General features: G+C 42.9%; 1 protein-coding gene and 1 pseudogene across 1 annotated transcript in view; one reads left to right on the top strand and one right to left on the bottom strand.

The window, feature by feature from the left end:
- The window catches only part of CPAMD8 (C3 and PZP like alpha-2-macroglobulin domain containing 8), a 7,231,600-nt gene that overhangs the window by 2,426,531 nt on the left and 4,781,781 nt on the right, over positions 1-23,288 (top strand). The gene's annotated exons all lie outside the window — the stretch shown is intronic.
- Positions 855-1,073, bottom strand: LOC122788445 (annotated as a pseudogene).

Genomic DNA, 23,288 nt, shown 5'->3' with positions numbered 1-23,288 from the left:
CATTTTGCCATGCCTCTGCAGCAGCTGCAGCAGCTTAACCATGTTCCTATCCTTTTCCCCACATTGGACTACAGTCACTCTGTCAGCATCTCCAGACTCGAGCAGAGATCACTTAATGGGAATGCCCACACAACTATCCTCTTCCTTTATAATGGGAATGCTCATCTTTTCCTGCCAGCACCACAGACACCCAAGCTACTGATTGAACCTTGGTCACCTGGGCAGTAGTCAGGGCTTTATCCCTCTATGTCATGGCACTGGCTGCTGCTGGAGAAAACATTTGAAAATTGGAAAATTAATGCCCTGTCAGAGGCCACCAAGGCGCAGCTTGTAGGCCTGACTATTACAACTGATCCAATTTCTGAGGGACCCGAAGGCATAATATATATATATATATATATATATATATATATATATATATATATATATATATATATATATATATATATATATAGGGCCATTCATGTTAACTTTTTTATGTAAGGATATAAAGCCAGAATGAAAATTTCCCATACTTTGTTCACATAATGTGAAAACCCTGATGCTAGGAAAGATCGAAGGCAGAAGAAGGGAAACATAGAGGCTAAGATGGATGCACAGCATTACTGAAGCAATGAACATGAATTTGCAGGAACTAAAATATACACTTCTGGCAGACTAGCTTGACATGCTTAAGTCAATCTAATGGTGAGTTGGACGTGACTAAACAGCAAATCAATATGACATTATACTTCTTGAGTCATTTCCACCCCCCCCCCCAAAAAAAAAAATCTAGTATCTTGCTGATTTTGGCTAGAGCTTTCTCATTTAGTGTTTAGTGCCCCATTTATCCACTAGTCTTGTTAGATCCCTTTGTAAGTTTACCCTTTAACCCCCATTGTTCATGTAGCTTAGTGAAATTATTAAACAAGTTGGTAATGTTTTCCTTGCTCTTTTGATATCTGACATGAAAATGCCAAACAATATTTGTCTAAGGCTGACCCTTGCAGGACCCTCTTCCTAACCTCTCTGTTAAACTAAACTGATAAGAACAGATACTACACTTGATTTTAGCCAAAAGGCTGAGAAGCGATGTCTTGAAATGAAATCCAATAAACTACTAGTCTTTGTTTTGTGTCAATAAGTAACTGTTAAATCCATTTTATTTATATTTTCCCATTCTGAGTCCCTCATCTTGCTTGTCAGTCTCCTATGTGGGACTGAGTCACAGGTCTTATTGAAATTTCCTTTGTCTAGTTCCAGCATTACCCAGTGACAGAGCTGAGTCAGTTTGGGCATCTTGACTGTTGCCCATCATGCTGGATGTTCTTCGTGTTTCACTGTTGCAGTCATCACATTTGGATTATCCCTGCCAGGTTAGCCCTTGTCCGGCCCAAATACCAGAGGCTTAGTATTTCTGCGTCGCCTGCTGTCACTTCAGGACTGACGTTGGGTTGTCAGTAGTATAAAGTAAGGCAGCCAACGCCATTACATCAGTCTTTCTTGCCATGGAGCCCGAAGCAGAAGCAGTTCGTATGAGTGCTGGTCGGCCGCTACCTGTGTTTCGTCTACCAAATTGATGTTCAAGTCTTCTAAAGCTAAGTACCCCATTGGGGATTTTTTTTTCTTGCACTAACCGATGTCAGAAAAAGTTAATAATTGTTTCACCTGTGGAAAGCAAATGCCACAGCGCGACTTCCATTCTTACTGTGTCACTTGTTTAGGCCCAGACACGACTACCCCCTTTGTCGCTTCTGTGCTTTGTTCAACGTCAGAACTATCCATCGTTGGGCCCTTATTGTAGCCAGATAGTTTCGCTTACTGTCCTCGAATTCCAATATGGCTTCGGTAAGCCATTTGACAGCAGATCTTCTGAATAAACATAAAGATAGACAGAGACAGACCACACAGGTCCAAACCTACCGATGACTCTTCCGTTAAGTTAGTTATCAGTTCTGCGGTTCTCAGTGAGGCACTTTTGCAGCCCCTGATGCCTGCTTCTGTGGATTCTCAGTCCGCTACCAAGATGCTTTCAGAGTCCAGTGTGCCACAAACCTTTTCTTCGACTAAGGATCCTGCGGTCGTCTCTACCTTGGATGGGTCCAGAGCAGCTGAGCAGGCACCGGCTTCTGAGGAAGTCCTTCAGACTACTGATTCTCAACACAAACCAACATCGTCTTTTGTGACTACCGTTCTTTCGAAAACAGCCAAGTTTCTTGGGCCCAGGATATGAACCACACCCAAGAAACCGACGACCCACTCTCAGGCACCTGCTTCCTTGCCTCAGTCTCAGATGCTTAAAATGGCGGAAGACCTTATCATTCTGATCAGGGGAAGCCAAGCTACTCCCTCCAAAAGGAAAAGAGATCTGTCCCCTGTAGTTCTGTCTGAACAAGAGTCAGATGACTCTGATGCTTCTGAATATGAAGACATGCAACCCCTCTCTACTTATGAGGATTCCGATGCAGAGGATTCCATCCCTTCAGCCTCTCCCCCAGAGGATTTTTCCTTTGGGGAAATCCTGCATACCTTAAAGGAGCATTTCCAATGGGAAAGTCAAGACTACCCTCAGTCTAAAAAGAGACTCAGGGAATTCCTAGATCTTCCACAGCACAGACCCTTGGCCATCCCCCCAGTCCTGGATGTTGCGGAAGATTTTTTCCTGGAATCCAGCTTGACTCCTGACACCCTCCCTCCTCTGCCCAGAAAACCAGACAGGTACTATAGAGTCCCTGACTCACAAATTTCTTTTTAAAAATCTTACTGCTGACCCTGAGGTAATTTCTCAAGGGATTAAAGCAACCTCTGCTAAGAATCCCACCCCCTCAGATAGGGATTCCCGAGCACTAGACAGATGAGGTAAAAAAGTATACCCCTCAGCTACTCTTGCTATCAGGACACTAAACTGTCAGTTCCATATGCTAAAATTTCAGCAACATGCCCTGGAACTCCTCAAACAAAAAATGTCTTCCTTTCCTGCTTGGGCAGAATCTAAAGAATTACAAGAGTTAATGCATTCTGCAACTCAAATAACTAAACACACCTTGCACTGTGGTTTTGATGCCATAGAAGCTTCTTGCAGGGCCGCAGTCACTGGATCTGTTATTAGAATGCATGCATGGCTTAAGGAACAGCCCTTGCCAGACCATGTAAAATCTAAATTGTTGGATGCCCCTCTTCACAAAGAGAACTTATTTGGCACTAAGGCAGAAGAGGTCTTAAAAAAGATGGAAGAAAAAGCAAAATCTATGCAAACATTTAAGGATTTCTTACAGGTCCAGCCACCCAGGTTCAGCAGGCATTGTCCCACCAAACACTGTTTTTTTTCCTGCTCCCTCCAAGCCAGTCTAGCATAGACCCTGGGGAACCAGACCCCCCCCCAGACAGCAGTCACAGGGAATGCAGCGATCTAAGTAGTGGACTACCTCCACTTCAAACCCAGGGAGTTCTAAGCCACCCCTTATGGTAAGAACTCAAAATGACTCGCCTCCCCCACCCCCTCCCACTGCCCACCTTCACTTACCCTAGGAGGAAAACTCTCCTTTCATGCAAGCACCTGGGCCACCATTACCAACGACCACTGGGTTCTGAACAGTGTCTCAGGGATACAAATTTTCCTTCTACACCCTTCCAACCCCAAAAGGGTTTCCAGGTCTACCTCCAAACCAGTGGGCAGAGGCTCAAAAGCAAATCCTTTCCCTGCTATCTATGAGGGCAGTAGAGCACGTTCCTGCAGAACAGATAGGCCAAGCTTTCTACTCCAGACTTTTACTGGTGCCCAGAAAAGAGGGCACCTGGTGCTCCATCCTCAATCTATCCATTCTAAGCGCATTCCTGGTGATCCCAAAATTCAAAATGCTCACCCTCCAGCAGCTAGTACCCGTGCTCTCCATGGACGCTTGGCTAGCTGCCCTTGGATCTAATCGAGGCCTACCTTCACATTCCTATCAGGGAATTATGCAGGAAATATCTCTCTTTCAGGGCAGGATCTCAACACTTCCAGATGTTCGTGTTTCACTGTTGTAGTCATCACTGTAGGGTTCTTCCTGCTGGCAGGCAGCCCTCGGTTGGCCAGAATCCCAAAGTCTGGGTCCGGCGTCGGCTGCTCAGTCATGCTCCCTGACGTCAGAGCGCCAGGAGTACAAAGCTGCCAGCCGACGCCATGTTCTCCAGTCTTTCTTGCCGTGCGGTGGAAGCAGTTCACAAGTGCTTGGTCAGCTGACTTCTGATATTTTTTCGTGCTTCAGTCCGAAGACTTACTTCTTCTTCACAAAGCTAAGTACCCCGTTGGGGAAACTTTTTTTCTTGCTCCAGTCCGATGTCAGAAAAAGTTAATAATTACATTTCTTGTGGGAAGCAAATACCTCATAAGGATTTCCACTCTTACTTTTCTTCCTTGTTTAGGCCCTGACCATGACGTAGCTAGTTGTCGGTTTTGTGCTAGATTTAACCAACGTGCTATTAAGCGGAGGTACGATTTTGCTTTTCACTACTTTGGCAGGTGATTTAATTATAAAATGTCGTCGGACGTGCTTCCGACTACCGGAGTTCACAAACGACGCAAGGATAAGGACAGGCCTCCGAGGTCCAAATCAGAAGACGTTTTACAAGCAGAGCCAGCTACAGATTCAGCCGTCGTCAGTGAGGCGCTTTTGCAGCCCCTGTCGTCGGCCATTTCAGAACCAATTGCCGAAACGGACTCCCACGAGGAGCCAACTAGGCCTTTGAGTACTCCAGCTGCAGGACCTTCGGACAATGCTCCCTCGGATGGGTCCGGAGCCGCTGTGCAGGTACCGGCTTCCGAGGGGGTTTTCAGGCCTACTCAGCTTCTGATAAAGGCAAAGCCAAAGACAAAGACTCCTTCTAAATCTAAGACGCCAGCCCAGGCCACTTCTGATCTGGGACCCAAATCTCAGAAACAGCTACTTAAAATGGCGGAGGACTTACTAACCATGATTTAGGGGTTCACATCCCCCTCCAGACAAAAGGCCAAGGCAAGAATTGGATTATGAATCCTCTGATCAGGCATCTATTTCTTCAGTGTCTTCCTCTGAACAGGAATATACTTTCCCTCCTTATGAGGATTCTGATGTTGAGGAATCCATTCCATCAGCTTCTCCCCCTGAGGATTTTTCTTTTGGGGAAACTTTACATGACATGAGGGAACATTTTCACTGGGAAGGACAGGAGTACTCTGAATCTAAGAGAAGGCTTAGGGATTTCCTTTTTCTTCCCCAACATTAAGACACCTGGCTATTCCTCCTATTTTGGATATTGTGGATGATGCCTTTTCTGAGGCTAATTTAACTCCTGACTCCTTTCCTCCAGCCCCTGCTAAGCCTGACAGATATTACAGGGTCCCTGACTCCCACCAGTTCCTTTACAAAACTCCTACTGCTGATCCAGAAACCATTTCTCAGGGTCCTAAGGGTGTTAAGGCCGCCTCTGCTAAAAACCATGTTCCGACAGATAAGGATTCTAGAGCTTTGGAGAGATGGGGCAAAAAAGTGTACACTTCTGCTACTTTATCTATTAGGGCTTTAAATTGTCAATTTCATATGCTAAAATATCAGCAATACCTGCTGTCTGCTATGAAACAAAAGCTAGGTACCATTTCTGCATGTACAGATAATAAGGAATTACACGATTTGATGCATGCTACTGAGCAAGTGGGGAAGCATGGTTTACACTGTGGTTTTGATGCCTTGGAAGCTTCATGCAGGGCATGGTTTTGATGCCTTGGAGGCTTCATGCAGGGCGGCTGCCACTGGCACAGGCATTAGAAGGCATGCTTAGTTAAAGGAACAAAACTTACCTGATCAAGTGAAAGCAAAGTTACTGGATGCTCCTGTTCAGTATAATGTTTTGTTTGGGTCTAAGGCTGAAGAGGTGATAAAGAAAATGGAGGATAAGGCAAAATCCATGCAAACGGTTAAGGATTTCTTACAAGTTCAGCCCCCAAGATTTATCAGAAATTGGCCAACTAAAAATTGGTCCTTTCCCAGCTCGGACAGGCCTCAGAGGGGTAGATATAGGCGTTCCAGAGGGAGGACCCAAGCACAGACCTCTTACAGACCTAGACAGTGGAGTGCTTCCACACCCAGGGGTGGAGAGGACAGACCTCAATCTTACAGAAAACAGGCTTAATGACTCCCCCTGCATGGCTCCAGGAACTTCTCTCCTGGAAGCCCCTCTAGGAGGAAAACACTCTCTTTTTCAACAAAACTGGACTTACATAACCCAAGACAAGTGGGTTCTGGATGTAGTTTCAAGAGGTTACAAATTCCACTTTCATACCTTGCCAAGACCAAATGGATGGCCAGACCTACCAAAACACCAATGGGCAGAGGCATTAAACCAACTGGTTCCACAATCAGAGACTGGGCAAGGCTTTTACTCAAGGCTCTTTCTAGTTCCCAGAAAACAAAATTCATGGAGACCCATCCTGGATCTGTCAGTCTTAAATACTTTCCTGGAGATACCAAAGTTCAAGATGCTTACTCTGCAGCAGCTCCTGCCAATGTTGAGCAAAAATGCATGGATGGTGACATTGGATTTAAAGGAGGCTTACCTCCACATCCCGATCAGACAGGAGTGCAGAAAATACCTCAGGTGCAAGGCTGACTCGAAACATTACCAGTTCCCTGCGCTGCCCTTTGGCTTGTCTACTGCGCCCAGGGTCTTCACCAAGTGCCTGGCACCAGTAGTAGCTTATTGCAGACTCAAGGGAATTCAAATTTACCCTTATCTGGACGACTGCCTTATTCTAGCAGACAGCAAGGATATCTTACTCCAGCACCTGGAATTTGTTCAAAATCTACTCAAGTACCTGGGATTCACTGTGAACATAAAAAAGTCAAATTTGACACCCACACAACAGATAACTTTTCTGGGTGTTCTTCTAAACACAACAACCCAGATGGCAATCCTGACATCCGAAAAACAACTACAGCTGGCTTCAACTTTCAAAACCTTGGCGTTAGTGTCTCAGCTAACTGCAAGGAAATTCCTGCAGCCTTTGGGTTACATGGCCTCCTGCATCCTTCTCATACCAAATGCAAGACTACATATGAGAAAAATACAATGGTACCTAAAAAGTGTATGGTCCCAGCATTGCCACAGTCTAGACATAGATTGCTGTCTTGCCTTGCCTACAAAAGGAATTCCATTGGTGGATCATGGCATGTCTTCACAACAAAGGGAAAGCCTTCAGTCTGCCTCCAGCCAGCCAAGTGTTAACCACGGACGCCTCTGATTACGCATGGGGAGCCCACTTGCAGGGGAAAGGCCTGCAAGGTTTTCGGACAGAGGATCAGAAGCACCTACATATCAATTTAAAAGAGATGTTAGCTGTACAGAATGCCCTCTTGGCTTTCAGGGATCTTCTACAGCCAGGACAACTACTGATACAGACAGACAACACCACAGTTATGTGGTACATAAACAAGCAAGGGGGTTCACACTCCTACCCCCTTTGCAGACTAGCCATGACATTATGGAACACAGCTCTAGCTTGCAAAGTGGATCTACAAGCTCAGTTCCTGCCAGGGAAACAAAATATTCTGGCAGACAGCCTGAGCAGGAACCTGTCAGACCCACACGAGTGGATGCTAGACACCCAAATATTCAAGATGATTACAGAAGCCTGGGGCTGCCCGGACATAGATCTATTTGCATTCCCTCCTCAACCACCAGTTACAGATTTTTTTGCACAAGGATATTTCACAAACTAGCATGGAAAGTGGATGCATTTTCATTCAGTTGGAGAAACCTCTTGGGGTATGCCTTTCCTCCACTACCTCCTCTTCCACGGGTGTGATTAATGATCAAGCAGGACAAACCCAAGATGATTTTACTGGCCCCAAATTGGCCTCGTCAATTTTGGTACTCAACACTGATGAATCTATCCCAGGAGCCTCCTTGGATTTTACCTCAGATTCCAAATCTTTTGTCCCAACACCAGGGCCAGGTTCTGCACTCTCATATCAAAACTCTCAGCCTGGCAGCCTGGCGAATTCAGGGTCTATGATTAATCCTACCCTTCCCAAACAGGTCATGGATGTCATCTTTGAAGCCAGACGGCCTAGCACTAGAAAATTTTATGCAGGTAAATGGAAGAGATTTTGCACCTGGACGCATGCTCAGGATTCGGATCCTCTCATTCCTAATATCCCACTGATTTTACTTTACCTGACAGACATGCTACATAAGGGTTTATCCTTCTCCTCCATAAAAATACATGCCTCAGCTATCTCTGCACATTACAATACAGATCCTCCAGTCTTTTTGCATCCACTTCTGAAACAATATCTCAGAGGATCAAAGAATGTAAGGCCCCCTAGGACACCCCCCATACCTTCCTGGGACCTCAACTATGTTCTGGAAAAACTCAGTCTGCCTCCTTTTGAGCCTGCTGCCACATCTGATATTAAGTATTTATCATGGAAGACAGCTGTCCTACTTGCTTTGACTTCAGCCAGGAGGGTCTCGGAGTTACAAGCACTCATGGCTGTAGAACCTTATATTATTTTTCATCAAGATAGGGTGTCTTTAAGGACTAATCCTACTTTCATGCCTAAAGTGGTTTCCAGAGTGGCTTTAAATCAAACTATTCACCTGCCAACTTTTTTCACTAATCCACAAAGTAAGGGGGGAAGTATCTTGCATTCCTTTGATGTACACAGGCAACTTCGTTTTTACCTGGACAGAACCAAGGATATCAGGAAAACACAGCAACTGTTTGTTTCTTATGCAACAAATTCCCAAGGCAAAGATATTTCAAAACAGACCATTTCTAAATGGATTGCTCATGGAATCAGATTTTGTTACTCTCATCATGGAAAGCAAATCCCAGGAAAAATTAGGACTCACTCTACCAGAGCTGCTGCTACTTCAGCTGCCTTTCTCAGGGGAGTACCTACCAAAGATATTTTGGAAGCTGCAACTTGGAGTTCAGTGCATACTTTCTCTAAGCAATATAATCTCCCTCTTTACTCTTAAGTCTAGGGCAGGTTTTGCTTCTGCAGTCTTGCAGGGCCTTCTAGCTGCCCCTTCTACTCTATAACCACCACCCTTTATCTCAGCTATGGGATTACAACCCTACAGTGATGACTGCAAAAGTGAAACACGAACATAGTACAGTTGTGTACACTTACCATAAATGTAGATGTTCGAGTGTCTTCACTGTTGCAGTCTGGGTTACCCACCCTCCTGTCCCCTCTTATACTTTCATTAGTGTGGTTTCCTACTTCACCCTTCTGAGGTGTATTTGCTACAGGGTATGGGGTTTGTTGTATGTTACATTTTTGTTTTACTATTAGCCTTCACTTTTGGGCACCTGACATCTGGGGCAAGAAAAACTGAAGAACATGGCGTCGGCTGGCAGCTTTGTACTCCTGGCACTCTGACGTCAGGGAGCATGAACTGAACAGCCGACACCGGACCCAGACTTTGGGATTCTGGCCGACCGAGGGCTGCCTGCCGGCAGGAAGAACCCTACAGTGATGACTGCAACAGTGAAGACACTCGAACATCTACATTTATAGTAAGTGTACACAACTGTACTTTCTCTGCGCTTCCCTTTGGCTTATCTACTGCTCCCAGAGTTTTACATAATGTCTGGCTCCGGCCTATGTGTTTTACAGACAAAGGAATACCCAGATTTACTCATACTTAGACGACTGCCTTATTCAGGCAGACAGCCAGGAAAAGCTGCTCAAGCACTTGGCCTTTGTAAAGACCCTACTAACCTCCCTAGGGTACACAATCAACGAAAAGAAATCCAAACTGGTGCCCACCCAAAGGATTATCTTCCTGGGAGCAAGCCTGGACACAGCATCCCAAATGGCATTCCTTACATCAGAAATCAAATTTTCCTGACAGTCTACTTCTCTCAACTAGCCACCAGGCCCCAGTTATCTGCAAGGAAGATCCGGCAAGCTCTGGGGTTCATGGCATCTTGCATACTATTCATTCCATATGCCAGACTGCATATGAGGGAACTTCAATGGTACCTAAAAAGCCTTTGGTGTCAACACTTTCAAGACCTGGAAACTCTTGTACCTGTAATTCCTTGCCTCAGAAAAGATTTTCTTTGGTGAGCAACAGCATGCTCCCACAACAAAGGGCTACCTTTCTCACCACCCCCCACCACCCAGACCCTCACCACAGATGCATCAGACTATGCTTGGGGTGCACATCTGGACAGCAGGTGCATACAGGGCCAATGGAGCCCACAGCAAATCCCTCTGCACATCAGACAAAAAGAGATGATGGCTGTCCACCATGCCTTGATAACTTTCAAACCCCTTTTTTCCCCAGGGGCTCTCCTGATCAAAACAGAAAACACCACTGTGATGTGGTATATCAAGAAGCCGGGAGGGACTCACTCCTACTCTCTATGCAGGCTGCCCATGACCCTTTGGCACACCGCCTCTACCGTGCATCTGTACCTGTTGGCACAATTTCTCCCAGGCTGTCTCAACTCTCTGGCAGACCAATTAAGCAGAAATCTTCTGGACCCTCATGAGTGGCAGCTCAACAGAAGAACCTTCACCCTAACAACTCAGAAATGGGGCACCCCGAAGTCTACCTCTTTGCCTCCCACACCAACCATCAGCTCAGCAAATTTTGCACCAGGGAACATCACTACATGGCTTGGAAAGTGGGTGGACGGTACTTCCCCTGGGTCAGTCTGTTGGTCTATGCCTTTCCTCCACTACCTCTCATCCCCAGGGTACTGCTCAAAATAAAGGAGGAAAAACCAAGAGCGATTTTTATAGCTCCAGACTGACCTCGCCAGCACCGGTACTCCTTGCTGCACAGCCTGTCGCCACTGCCACCATGGCATCTTCCTCAGATTCCTAACCTCCTGACCCAGAGGGAAGGGGAATTCATGCATCCCCAACTGCAGACACTCAGTTTGGCTTATTCCCTAATCCCGGAGCAATCTGCCAACCTCAGTAAACAGGTTCTACATGTTATCCATGAGGTCAGACGCCCTAGCACTAGAAAGTCTTATGCTGATAAATGGAAAAGGTTCTGCACCTGGATCCAGGCCTAAGGAGCCAATACTGCACACCCTTCCCTCTCTCTCATCCTGGATTACTTAGCTGACCTACTACACAGTGGCGCCTCTTTCTCCTCTATAAAAATTCATGCCTCTGCTATTTCTGCTCATTTTTCCACTGAGCAGCCCCTTTCTCACACTTTTTGATCAAATATTTCCTAAGAGGGGCTAGCAACTTGAGACCTCCCAGAAGGGCCACCCACCCCCAGTTTGGAACCTTAACTATATATTGGAATAGTTCATCCTGCCCCCTTTCAAACCAGCTTCTTCTGCAGAGCTAAAATTTATCTCCGGGAAGACAACATTCCTTCTGGCCATCACTTCAGCCAGAAGAGTCTCCGAGCTGCAAGCGCTCATGGCTGTGGAACCCTTCATCATCTTCCTTGCTGACAGGGTATCCCTCAAAACTAATCCATCCTTCATCCCCAAGGCAGTGTCCAGTGTGGCTCACAACCATTCCATTCATTTGCCACCTTTTTTCCTAATCCCCAGAACAAGGGGGAAGGGATTGTGCACTCTCTAGATGTGCACAGACAACTCAGATTCTGTCTAGACAGGGCTAAATCCTTCAGAAAGTCTGATCAATTGCTGGTTAGCTTTGCTACAGGGGCAGAAGACAAAGCCATCTCCAAACAAACCATTTCCAAATGGATAGCACACTCCATCCATTTCTGCTACAAACAACATGGAAAGCCTCCCCCAAGGGGACTCGCACCAGCAGAGCAGCCTCCACCTCTGCAGCTTTCCTCAGAGGAGTCCCCACCAGGGACATCCTGGAGGCTGCCACCTGGATATCTGTTCACACTTTTACCAAGCATTACCACCTGCCTCTCTTCTCCAAATACAGGGCAGGGTTTTCCTCTGCAGTCTTGGAGGGCATCCTAGCTAGCCCCTAGATGTTCTTCATCTCTCATTGCTGCAGTCCTTACACTTGGGTAGTCTGCTGTCCTCGGTCGGCCCGAATATCAAAGTATAAGGCTGACGTCGGTCAAGGCGCATTTGACTGACATCAGGACGTCAGGGTACAAATGCGCATGACCGACGTCATATCCTCAGTCTTTTTTGCCGCATGGTCCGATGCAGAAGCAGCATTGCAAGTGCCGGTTGGCGTTCTGAAATTTTTCGATTTCGGAGTTTCAGACCGAGTCAAAGTTGGCTAAGTACCCGGTTGGGAATATTTTAGTTTTTCTTGCCTCAGTGGTTTACCGGATGTCAGAAAAAGTGAATAATTGTATTTCTTGTGGGAAACAGATACCGCATAGAGACTATCATACTTTGTGTATTCCTTGTTTAGGGCCTGAGCACGACGTTGTTGGGTGTCGCTCTTGTGCTAGATTCAATAAGCGCACTATAAAGAGAAGGTTAGATTGTGCCAGGTTAGTCTTCGGGAAGCGGTGCAATTATAAAATGCCGTCGGATGCTCCGACACCCGCTTCTTCGAAGAAGCGCAAGGACAAAGCAGTTAAGCCTAGGCTAGAAGAACCGTCCGTACCGGACGCCGGTTCGTTAGAGGTGTCGGTGGAGTCGGTGGTTCCACCGGAGGTTTCTTTGGGATCCCAGGGAGAGACTTTGTTATTGCAGGATGTGGCCTCTCAGGAGGCAGGTCAGGCTGAAGGGGCTTCTCAGGTTACTATACTCCCCTCCCTTCCTAGGGTGGTTAGGCCCTCTCCTTCTGTTTCCAAGGCTTCTCCCAGAGGCAGGCCAGGTTTAGCTTCAGTTGGTGTCACCCCTAGTTCTTCAGGCACTGTGCCCAAGAAGCATATGCTTAAAATGGCAGAAGATTTGATTACTTTGATTAGGGGTTCTTTGCCCCCTCCTGATAAGAGACCTAGGGTGGAGCCTGAGCTAGGGAGTTTTGAGCAGGCTTCGGATGTTTCAGAGTCTTTGCTGAAGACTTGCAGGAGTATTCTCCTTATTCTGATTCAGATGTGGATGATTCTACTCCTTCTGCTTCTCCTCCTGAGGATTTTTCTTTTCAGAAACTCTTCATTCCATGAGGGAGCATTTTAAGTGGGAAGGTCAGGACTTCTCTGATTCCAGGAAAAGGCTTAGGGAATTTTTGTTTTTACCCCAGCATAGGCCTTTGGCTATACCTCCTGTTTTGGATGTGGTGGAAGATGTTTTACAGAGGCTTCTCTTAATCCTGATTCTTTGCCTCCTGCTCCTGTTAAACCGGATAGGTATTACAGGGTGCCTGAAGCTCATAAGTATCTTTTTAAGAGTCCTAGGGCAGACCCAGAAACTGTTAGTCAGGGGCCTAAAGGTGTTAAGGCTTCTGTTGTCAAGAATCCGGTTCCTACAGATAAAGAGGCCAGGGCTTTGGATAGATGGGGAAAGAAAGTTTATACTTCTTCCACTCTAGCTATGAGGGCTTTGAATTGCCAGTTCCACATGTTGAAATACCAAAACTATCTCCTTTCACAATTGAAGTCTAAGGTTGATGCTCTGGCGGAAGGTATTGATTGTAAAGAGTTACAAGATTTAGTACATGTTTCTGAACAGGTGGGTAAGCATTCTTTGCAATGTGGTTTTGATGCTGTACAGGCCTCGTCTAGGGTGGCTGCCACTGGGTCAGTTCTTCGCAGGCACGCCTGGCTGAGGGATCAGAATTTATCTGACCATGTTAAAACAAGGATTTTAGATGCTCCTTTACAATCTGATGTGTTGTTTGGTTCTCCTGTTGAGGCAGTTTTAAAGAAAATGGAAGACAAGGCTAAGTCTATGCAGACTGTTAAAGATTTTTTTCAGGTTCTGCCTCCAAAGTTTAGTAGAAATTGGCCTACTAAGGGGTGGACGTATCCTTCTTATGATTCCCAGTCTAGGGGTAGATCTAGACGTGGTAGGGGCAGAGCTCAGGGCTCTTTCAGGCCTAGAACAGGGAGTTCTCCTGCACAGTCTTCGGGTGAGGGCAGGGGTCAGTCCTTTCATAAACAGACCCAATGACCTACCTTTTCAGCTGCCAGAGCTTTCTCGTCTGGCAGCACCTTTGGGAGGAAGGTTGGCACTTTTCAAAGAAAATCGGAGTTTAATTACCCAAGACAGATGGGTATTGGATATCATACACCACGGTTACAGGTTTTATTTCCATACCTTGCCTCCTTTCAAAGGCATGCCAGACGTTCCTCCTCAACAAAGAATAGAGGCTCACAAGCAAATTTCTCTGTTACTCCAAATAGGGGCCATTCAGCCGGTCCCTATGCCAGAAGTGGGCCTAGGATTTTATTCTCGCCTGTTCCTAGTACCAAAGAAAGGGAACACGTGGAGACCAATTTTGGATTTATCTATCCTCAACACTTATCTGGACATTCCCAAGTTCAAAATGTTGACGTTACAGCAGCTTTTACCTCTGCTGGGCAAAGATCATTGGATGGTAACTTTGGATCTCAAGGAGGCTTATCTTCATGTTCCTATCAGACTGAGTTGCAGGAAGTATCTGCGTTTCGAGCTGGGACTTCTCATTATCAGTTCTCTGCATTGCCCTTTGGCTTATCTACTGCGCCCAGAGTGTTCACGAAAGTTCTGGCTCCAGTGATAGCTTTCCTCAGGTTAAAAGGAATACAGATCTATCCTTATTTGGACGATTGCTTGATTCTGGCTCAAGGAAGGGACGAGCTTCTTCATCATTTGGATTATGTGATAGCAGTGCTAAGATGCCTGGGGTATTCTGTGAACGAAATAAAGTCCAGTCTAGTACCCTCTCAGGACATGTGCTTTCTGGGTGTGAGACTGAATACAGCATCCCAGATGGCCTTTTGACCCCGGACAAACAAAAGAATCTTTCCCTTTACTTTCATCAGTTGTCTCATCAGTCCAGGCTGACTGCAAGGACAGTCCTTCAAGCCTTGGGGTTCATGGCATCTTGTATTCTGGTGCTTCCCAATGCCAAACTGCATATGAGGAAGCTACAATGGTATCTCAAAAATGTATGGACACAGCACTGCCAGGATTTGGACACTGTCATTCAAATAATACCTTGCATTCAAAAGGAATTGTTGTGGTGGGCTCAGGAATGTCACCTAAACAAGGGACTCTCTGTGACCCGGCCAGAGGCGAGTCAGATTCTAATGACAGATGCCTCAGACAAAGCTTGGGGAGCTCATCTGAATGGAAAGTGGATACAAGACAAGTGGCCTGCCAGACTACAACATCTACATATCAACTTGAAAGAGATGTTAGCAGTCCAGTTTGCTAATAGCTTTCAAGGATTTACTTCTTCCAGGGCAGGTGTTGATTCTAACAGACAACACAACTGTCATGTGGTACATCAACAAGCAAGGCGGAACACATTCTTATCCTCTATGCAGGCAAGCAATGATTTTGTGGGAGACTGCTCTCAGTTTACAGCTAAATCTTCAGGCAAGGTTTCTGCCGGGAGCACAGAACTCCTTAGCAGATGTGTTGAGCAGACAAATTATGGATCCCCACGAGTGGAAATTGGATCCTCATGTATTTCAGAAATTGACAGTGTCATGGGGAACTCCAGACATAGATCTGTTCGCTTCTCCACTAAACCACCAGCTGCCAAAGTTTTGCACAAAAAGGTTTCATCCCACAGCTTGGAAAGTGGATGCTCTTTCTTTCAATTGGAGCAATCTTCATGTGTATGCCTTTCCGCCTCTGCCTCTCCTCCCAAAGGTACTACTTAAAGGCCAGACAAGACAAGCCAAGGATGATTTTGATAGCTCCAGATTGGCCTTGACAGCATTGGTACCCATTACTGAGAAGCCTGGTACGGAAGCCTCCATGGCCTTTGCCTTCGATTCCACACCTGTTGTCTCAGGAGGACAGTCATTTGCTCAATGTCAAGCTTCATTCTCTGCACCTAACAGCCTGGCATATTCTGTTTTGAACCATAGTGGGCCTCCACTTCCACAGCAAGTTTTGAATGTTATTTTGGAAGTTAGAAGGCCTAGTACAAGGAAAGTGTACGCAGATAAATGGAAGAGATTTTTATTTTGGAGTGCAGCAAAGGATTTTGATGTTTCTGAGCCTAATTTAAGTGTGGCTCTTCAATATCTTACTGAGTTACTGGACAAAGGTTTGTCCTTCTCTTCTATTAAGGTTCATGCTGCAGCTATTTCGCTCACTATGATTGTGACCCACCATTGTTTTCTCATCCTTTGTTCAAGCAATTTCTTAGAGGGCAAAGAATATAAGACCCCCACGAAGAGCTCCTACTCCTGCTTGGGATCTCAATTTTGTGTTGGAGAAACTCACTCTACAACCTTTTGAGCCTGCAGCTATTACTGAATTAAAGTTTTTATCATGGAAGACTGCTTTTTTGTTGGCTATTACCTCTGCAAGAAGGGTTTCTGAGTTGCAGGCCCTTATGGCGGTTGAGCCTTTCTTAATTTTCCATAAGGATAGGGTATCTTTACGTACTAATCCTTCCTTTATGCCTAAAGTGGTTTCTAGTGTGGCTTTAAACCAAACTATTCATTTGCCTACTTTTTATGCAAATCCCCAAAATAAAGGGAAAAGATTTTGCACACTTTAGATGTACACAGGCAGTTGCGATATTATTTGGACAGAACTAAAGGGTTCAGGCAGTCTCAGCAGTTATTTGTTTCTTTTGCTTTGAGTTCTCAGGGCAAGCCTGTGTCAAAACAAACTATTTCTAAGTGGATTGGGTTTTGCATTGCTTTCTGTTATTCCCATCATGGCAAGGAGATTCCAGCTGGGATTAGGCCTCATTCCACTAGGGCTACTGCCACTGACAGCTTTTTGAGGGGTGGCAACTAAGGATATTTTGGAGGCAGCTACTTGGAGTTCAGTGCATACTTTCTCTAGGCATTATCACCTACCACTTTACTCTAAATCCAGGGCTGGTTTTGCCACTGCTGTTTTGCAGGGCATTTTGGCAGCTCCTGCTTCCTTATAGTTTGGCCATCCTCCCTTACCTCTGCTTTGGGATTCTACCCAAGTGTAAGGACTGCAGCAATGTGAGATGAAGAACATAGTACAGTTTTGTACCTACCATAAATGTAGATGTTCGAAGATCCACATTGCTGCAGTCCAATTTACCCTCCCTCCTTCCCCTCTGTAGTTCGAGGCGGTTGTATGGGTTGGGTTGTCAATAGGGTGTATATTGTATATATTGTACATATTTTTAGTGCTAGGATGGTTGGTTGTTTGTTTGCTGTCTTTTGGTTTTGACCTTTATTTTTAGGGTCTTCTGACATCTGGGGCAAGAAAAGACTGAGGATATGACGTCGGTCATGCGCATTTGTACCCTGACGTCCTGATGTCAGTCAAATGCGCCTTGACCGACGTCAGCCTTATACTTTGATATTCGGGCCGACCGAGGACAGCGGACTACCCAAGTGTAAGGACTGCAGCAATGTGGATCTTCGAACATCTACATTTATGGTAGGTACAAAACTGTACTTTTCTTTTACTGCCTCCACCCTTTTCCTCAGCTTTGGGAATCAACCCAAATGTGATATCTGCAACAGTAAAACATGAAGAACATAGTACATTTGTGTACACTTACCATAAATGTAGATGTTCAAGTGTATTAACTGTTGCAGTCTTGGTTTCCCTCCCTCCATCCCCCTTTCTTCTCTTTCCTTTCTAAGGGACATATTGGTATTTACTTTCTACTGGTGGGGTTCTTCCACCTGAACCTGCCCCCTACTTGGGGGCTTCTGATAAGTTAGAGCAAGCAAAACTGATGGAATGGCATCTGCTGCCTTACTTTATACTACTGATGACCTGACGTCAGTCCTGAAGTGACATCAGCCGACGCAGAAATGTTAAGCCTCTGGTATTCGGGCCGGCCTAGGGCTACCCTGGTAGGGATAACCCAAATGTGATGACTGCAACAGTGAAATACACTCTGACATCTACATTTATGGTAAGTCTACACAACTGTACTTTCTTATCCTTTAAGAAACTGAGTTGCCTTTCTTCTGAGTGAGGTTTGGAGGTAAAACGTTTGGCTTTGTATTCCCTCCCTGAGTAATTTTCTGCCCTTTATGTGGAACAATACCACAGAGATGTCTGTTTTATCTTTTGGAACTTTGCTACTTTTAAGTGACTAAATAATTCTGCAGTACAGTCTGTGAGCTCGCTTTCTAAGTTCTTATGGATTATGTCAGATATACAGTCTCTGCCAGTTCCTATTGTAAATGGTCAGATGTGCATCCCGGTTGGGAGCCCTTCATGTTTCCCTTAATATTCGACTAAAAACTTTTCATGTCAGCTGGGGTTGGCAAATATGACTGTGGCAAGCAGATACTGTAGGCAAATATTCTAAGTGTTTATTTTGTCTGTGTCCTAACCATACCTTTAGGGTGCTTTCATATGGCAAATCATTTGTCTCAAACTATGAGGAGTTGGTTAGCCTCTCAAACTTTACATTGAAAATCAGAAACTAAAAGAGTTGACCAGAGGTAGGATGGCTTCTGTATCTTGTCAGTCAGACATGTTTCACCAGATGCATTAGAAGCTTAAGGATTCAAAGCCTTTGGAAGCTTCATTTGTCTGTTAGACCTGGACATCTCTGCTGTCGTACTTGATGAGCCCTCCAATCACCCGGTTTCAGTTGCTGCTCCCACTGTCGCTACTCTGTCCAGAGGCTGACAAGGCACAGCTTGTAGGCACAACCATTACAACTAATTAGACAGCTAGAAAGGCCACAAAGGGTGAACAGTGACTGATAATTTCAGAAGGACCTGAGGGCATAACGCACATCCTTGTCCAAGAGGAAGGTCCCTATTCCCTTGTAGAAGTACATCAGGGATTTGATGCTTCTCACTTTTTCTGTAGATTCTCCTATGAAAAGGAAGGAGCAAAAAACAAAACCTACTCTCTTGCTGCTTCTACCCAAAGGAACCACCAGAAAGAGTGACATGATTTCTGTCAAAGACTTTTTAATAGGTTCATTGATTAGTACTAGGCTAACTGCCCTTGTGGGGCATTTCAAGCCTAGCCATTTACCCCATGTGAGAATCAAACCCTGTACTTTGTCCCTATAAGATAAACGCCTTAACCACTATGCCAACCTCACAGATATGAGAGATAGTTAAGGCTGCTGTTTCTTCCTTCTGAGAAGAAAGTCAAGGACTCTTATGAAGAAGTCTCTCGAGTCTGAGGTGGAATCTCTCTCTGTATTTCCTCCCAGCTCTGTTCTCCACTGAGTTTTTCATTGAATGATGAGGAAATCATATCCCCTGATCCCCTTCCTTATAACAACACACTTTTGGAGAGAGAGTTTTGAAAATGATGCAGTATTTTCTGTTGGTGGGTAAGCAAGTTATCTGAGGTTCAAAAGAGACACTATGACTTGTTTGTATGTAGGTGTTTCTAAGCAGTGTTGTAATACCCACTTTTCTTGAAGTTTTGCTGGATACCTTTTCCTTAACTTGTTTAAACCAAGAGTGTCAACCTCAAGCATAAAAAACTGACAAGTTTTATAAGGATCCAGGCACACACATGTTCTTGTATAAAAATCCACTGAACCAGACAAACCTGATAAACCTTTGCGATCTTCTAGTGCTTTGCCTAATGACAAAGATAGTGGAGCTATGGAAAGAAGCTATACATTTCTGATGAGCTTTTTTTTTTCATTGCCATAATCTACCAGACTGATATGATTAGGTATTTTTAATTTTTATCTGTTTGGATTGTGTGAGCAAGTTAATGTCAGATCTGCCTGAATCAGACAAATTTTGTCCCACCTATATTCTGCTGTTTGGGTAGCTAGGCGTTCTGGTAATTGCAGTCATAATGCAGTGGATATATCTGCAAGAGCTGCTGCTACAGTGTCTGTGTAAAGGAGATACTCTTGGTTAAGGTTCAAGTCTTTGTCTGAAGATGTCAAGACCAGGTTGTTAGATGCACCTTTGTACAGAGAAAATCCTTTTAGTTCAGCAGCGCTGAAATCTTCAAAAACCTTGGAGGGGGGTTCTGCAGGATTTTGAACAGATTTTCCATTTGCCTGTCCCAAAGTTCCCAGGGAACTATCAAAGAGTGGGTCATTTTTATGCAAAGACCAGAAATCTCAACAAAAATGTGAAAAGTTCTTTAAAAAGAAATGCCAAGAGAAGTCCAAATCAGATTTCAAAGGACCAGAATATCATTTTCCTGAAAAATCAGCTAGCTTATGAATATCTGTTACCTTCCTCCCATACACCTTGGCTAATCTCCTCTTACTCTTTCAAAGATGCTTTTTCAGTCCCTGCCAGTATGGACCCTGATTTTTTTCAGACCTCTGGGTTCTCAACATAATAGAGTGATGCTACAAACTTACCTTGCTCCTGTCCTGAACCCATTCTGGCATTCTTTTTTTTTCAAAACAGGTTTATTGTTTTAACATATAAGAGAAATATCATAACAATTTTATACAAGTAATTAAAAATAGGTGGTATTATAATATTCAACAAAACAACTAAAGTATTTACACAGACATCCACTACAATCAGATCAATTAATTAAACTAAAATACCGTGCTATTGAAATTAGAATTTTTTTAACAAATTTTGTAAATTATCCCATACAATATAATATGATGTTTTTCTAGCTGTTCTCATTCTAATTGTGCTTATTTCCATATGGCACATTATATTCATAACATTTTTAAATTCATTGAACGAAGGAGGTGTATCTGAAATCCAATTTCTAGCTATTATTTTCCTGGCCACTGCTAGGATAGACCATAACAAGGGAAGCTTAATCTTCTTAACACATTGAGGTACAGGTGTGTTGAATAATATAAGAGACTTAGAAATAATGAAATTATCTGTAAAAAGAGCCTGCAAAAATTCATTAATTGACTTCCAGTATTCTTTCAACTTCATACGGTCATAAAACATATGAGCCCAGTCAGCATTAATTTCTACATTACATCTCTTACATAGATTATCTTTATTATTTATTTTATTCATCATCAAAGGTGTAAAAAAAGATCTATGTAAAAAATTCCATGTATAAAGTCTCCAGACAATGGAAGATGTAGTTCTATAAGCAGATTCCAATATATATTGTTTATCTTGTTGAGTTGGTGGGTCCCCATTAATAGAGGTGAAATAATTCCAGAATGAATCTACACTGTAAAAAGTTTCTTGTCTGATAATTTTACGTATATATGAAAGTTTACCTTTATCAGAAACTTTATGCTGTAAATTTAATATCAAGTAATCAATCAGTTTTGGAATAGATTCTTTAACTGTTATAGACATTAGATCTATTCTATCAATGAGATGTTGTCTAAAGATCTGAACCTCTAACCAGCAAGTTTCTCTTAGATCAAATTCTTGTTTTAAGAAATCTAGATTTTTAACTTTATTATCAGATATCAGCTGATACCAGTACTTTAGATCATTATCTATAGCTAAATGAGCTCCTTCAGAAGTAGATGACATAAGCATACCCTGAGTATACATTATAGGGAATACAATAAAATTCCATTCCCTGTACTTAGGGTGCATGAATATAAAGTTACGATAACTAATAATAATATTTAATGGGTAACAAATCATATGTTTTGGTGTAATAGGTGAAGTACAAAATTCCTTTAGCAACCACAACATGGAGTTATTTACAATCATATTTTTATGTGTTAAGGAGATTTTCATGAAGTGCATACTAATTAGCTCCCAGTAATCTTTCCATTTTGCGATATATGACTGATCTATTAATAAAGTAATAACTTTTATAATAGAAGAGATAATATATAAATTAAAGTCTGGAAAAGAAATACCCCCTTGAGACCAGCTATTAGTATGTTTCTTTAATGCAATCCTAGGTCTATTAGGTGCCCATAAGAAATTTACCATTAGTGTATTCAGTTTCTTGATAATTATTTTTGTAGGTGAAAGTATTATTGATTGTATTAAGTATAAAATCTTGGGGAATATTATCATTTTAATAATTGTAAGTCTCTCCTCCATAGTAAAAACATATTATTCCAGGTATTAAAAAGATTTTGTATATTAAGAAAACAGGTATTATAGTTATTATATATAATAGATTTAATATCTTTAGATAGTATTATACCTAAATAAGTTATCTGACCTGAATTGGGTACATATTTAGTAAAATCACTAATGAGAATATTTTTTCGTGTATATATATAGGTAGTATTTTAGTTTTTTCTTCATTGAATATTAAATCAGAAATACTTTTAAAATTCATCATTTTATCAAATAAAGACTGCATAGAAGAATTAGATCCTGCTGATGTAATTAGACCATCAGCTGCAAAAAGTTGAATTTTTGATGATGTTTTTTCGTCTATTTCAAAACCCTCTATGTCAGTACTGTTTCTAATCAAATTAGCCCAAGGCTCCATTACTAAAGTGAATAATAGTGGAGAAAGTGGACATCCTTGCTTTGTACCTTTAAGAATGGGTATTTTTTGTGAAGCATATGTTCCTACCTTAATATAAGCCAGCGTTCCTTTGTATAAATGCTCAATTAAATTTACAAATGCATCAGAGAAGTTTGTGCATTTCAGTAAGGTAAACAGATAGTCCCAACTTACTGAATCAAATGCTGAACCTATATCAAGACTAGTAAGTGTTAAATCTTTCTTTTTCCTATTTGCAAAATCAATTAATGTTAAAGTTCTTCTTATATTATCAAAAGTATTTCTATTTACAATGAAGCCCGTCTGATCTATATCTATAATGCCGGGATGATTATCTTCAATCTATCAGCAAAAATACTCATAAACATTTTATAATCAACATTAAGTAATGAGATGGGTCGATATGAAGAACATCTAGTTGGATCTTTATTAGGTTTTAAAATTGGTGAAATAAATGTATATTGCCAAGATGGGGGGGTTATTAACTCAGTTTGGGCCAAAATAAAAACCTTATGTATTAATGAATATGTAGTTTTAGAAAGGATTTTATATATCTCTGGTATAATACCATCATTACCCGGTGCTTTGTTTGATTTAAGCTTATTTATTTGTGTAATAACTTCTGTATATGAAATACTCTTGTCCAATAGTTTAATCTGTTGTTTATTAAGCTTTTTATTCATGTTTGTGGTTATAAACTCCTTTATTTTATCTTTAGGTTCCATGTTAATGTTGTTATGGTTAATCTTGTGAAAGTGATTTCTAAATTCATCCAGTATTTCTGGTATACTAGAAACATTCTTCTTTTTCCTTAGAGAAAAGATTTCTTTTATATGGTTTTGTTTATTCAGTCTTTTTGTTTTATTTTTAAGTCTATGTAAGTATTTGGGGCTTATTGAATAAGACAAAAACTTGTATTTCTCTAAAGTTA

This window comes from Protopterus annectens, chromosome 13.part0, assembly GCF_019279795.1.
Source record: "Protopterus annectens isolate FY-2018-M chromosome 13.part0, PAN1.0, whole genome shotgun sequence".
NCBI classification, from domain to species: Eukaryota; Metazoa; Chordata; order Ceratodontiformes; family Protopteridae; genus Protopterus; species Protopterus annectens.
This window is presented reverse-complemented; position numbering and strand designations above follow the sequence as displayed.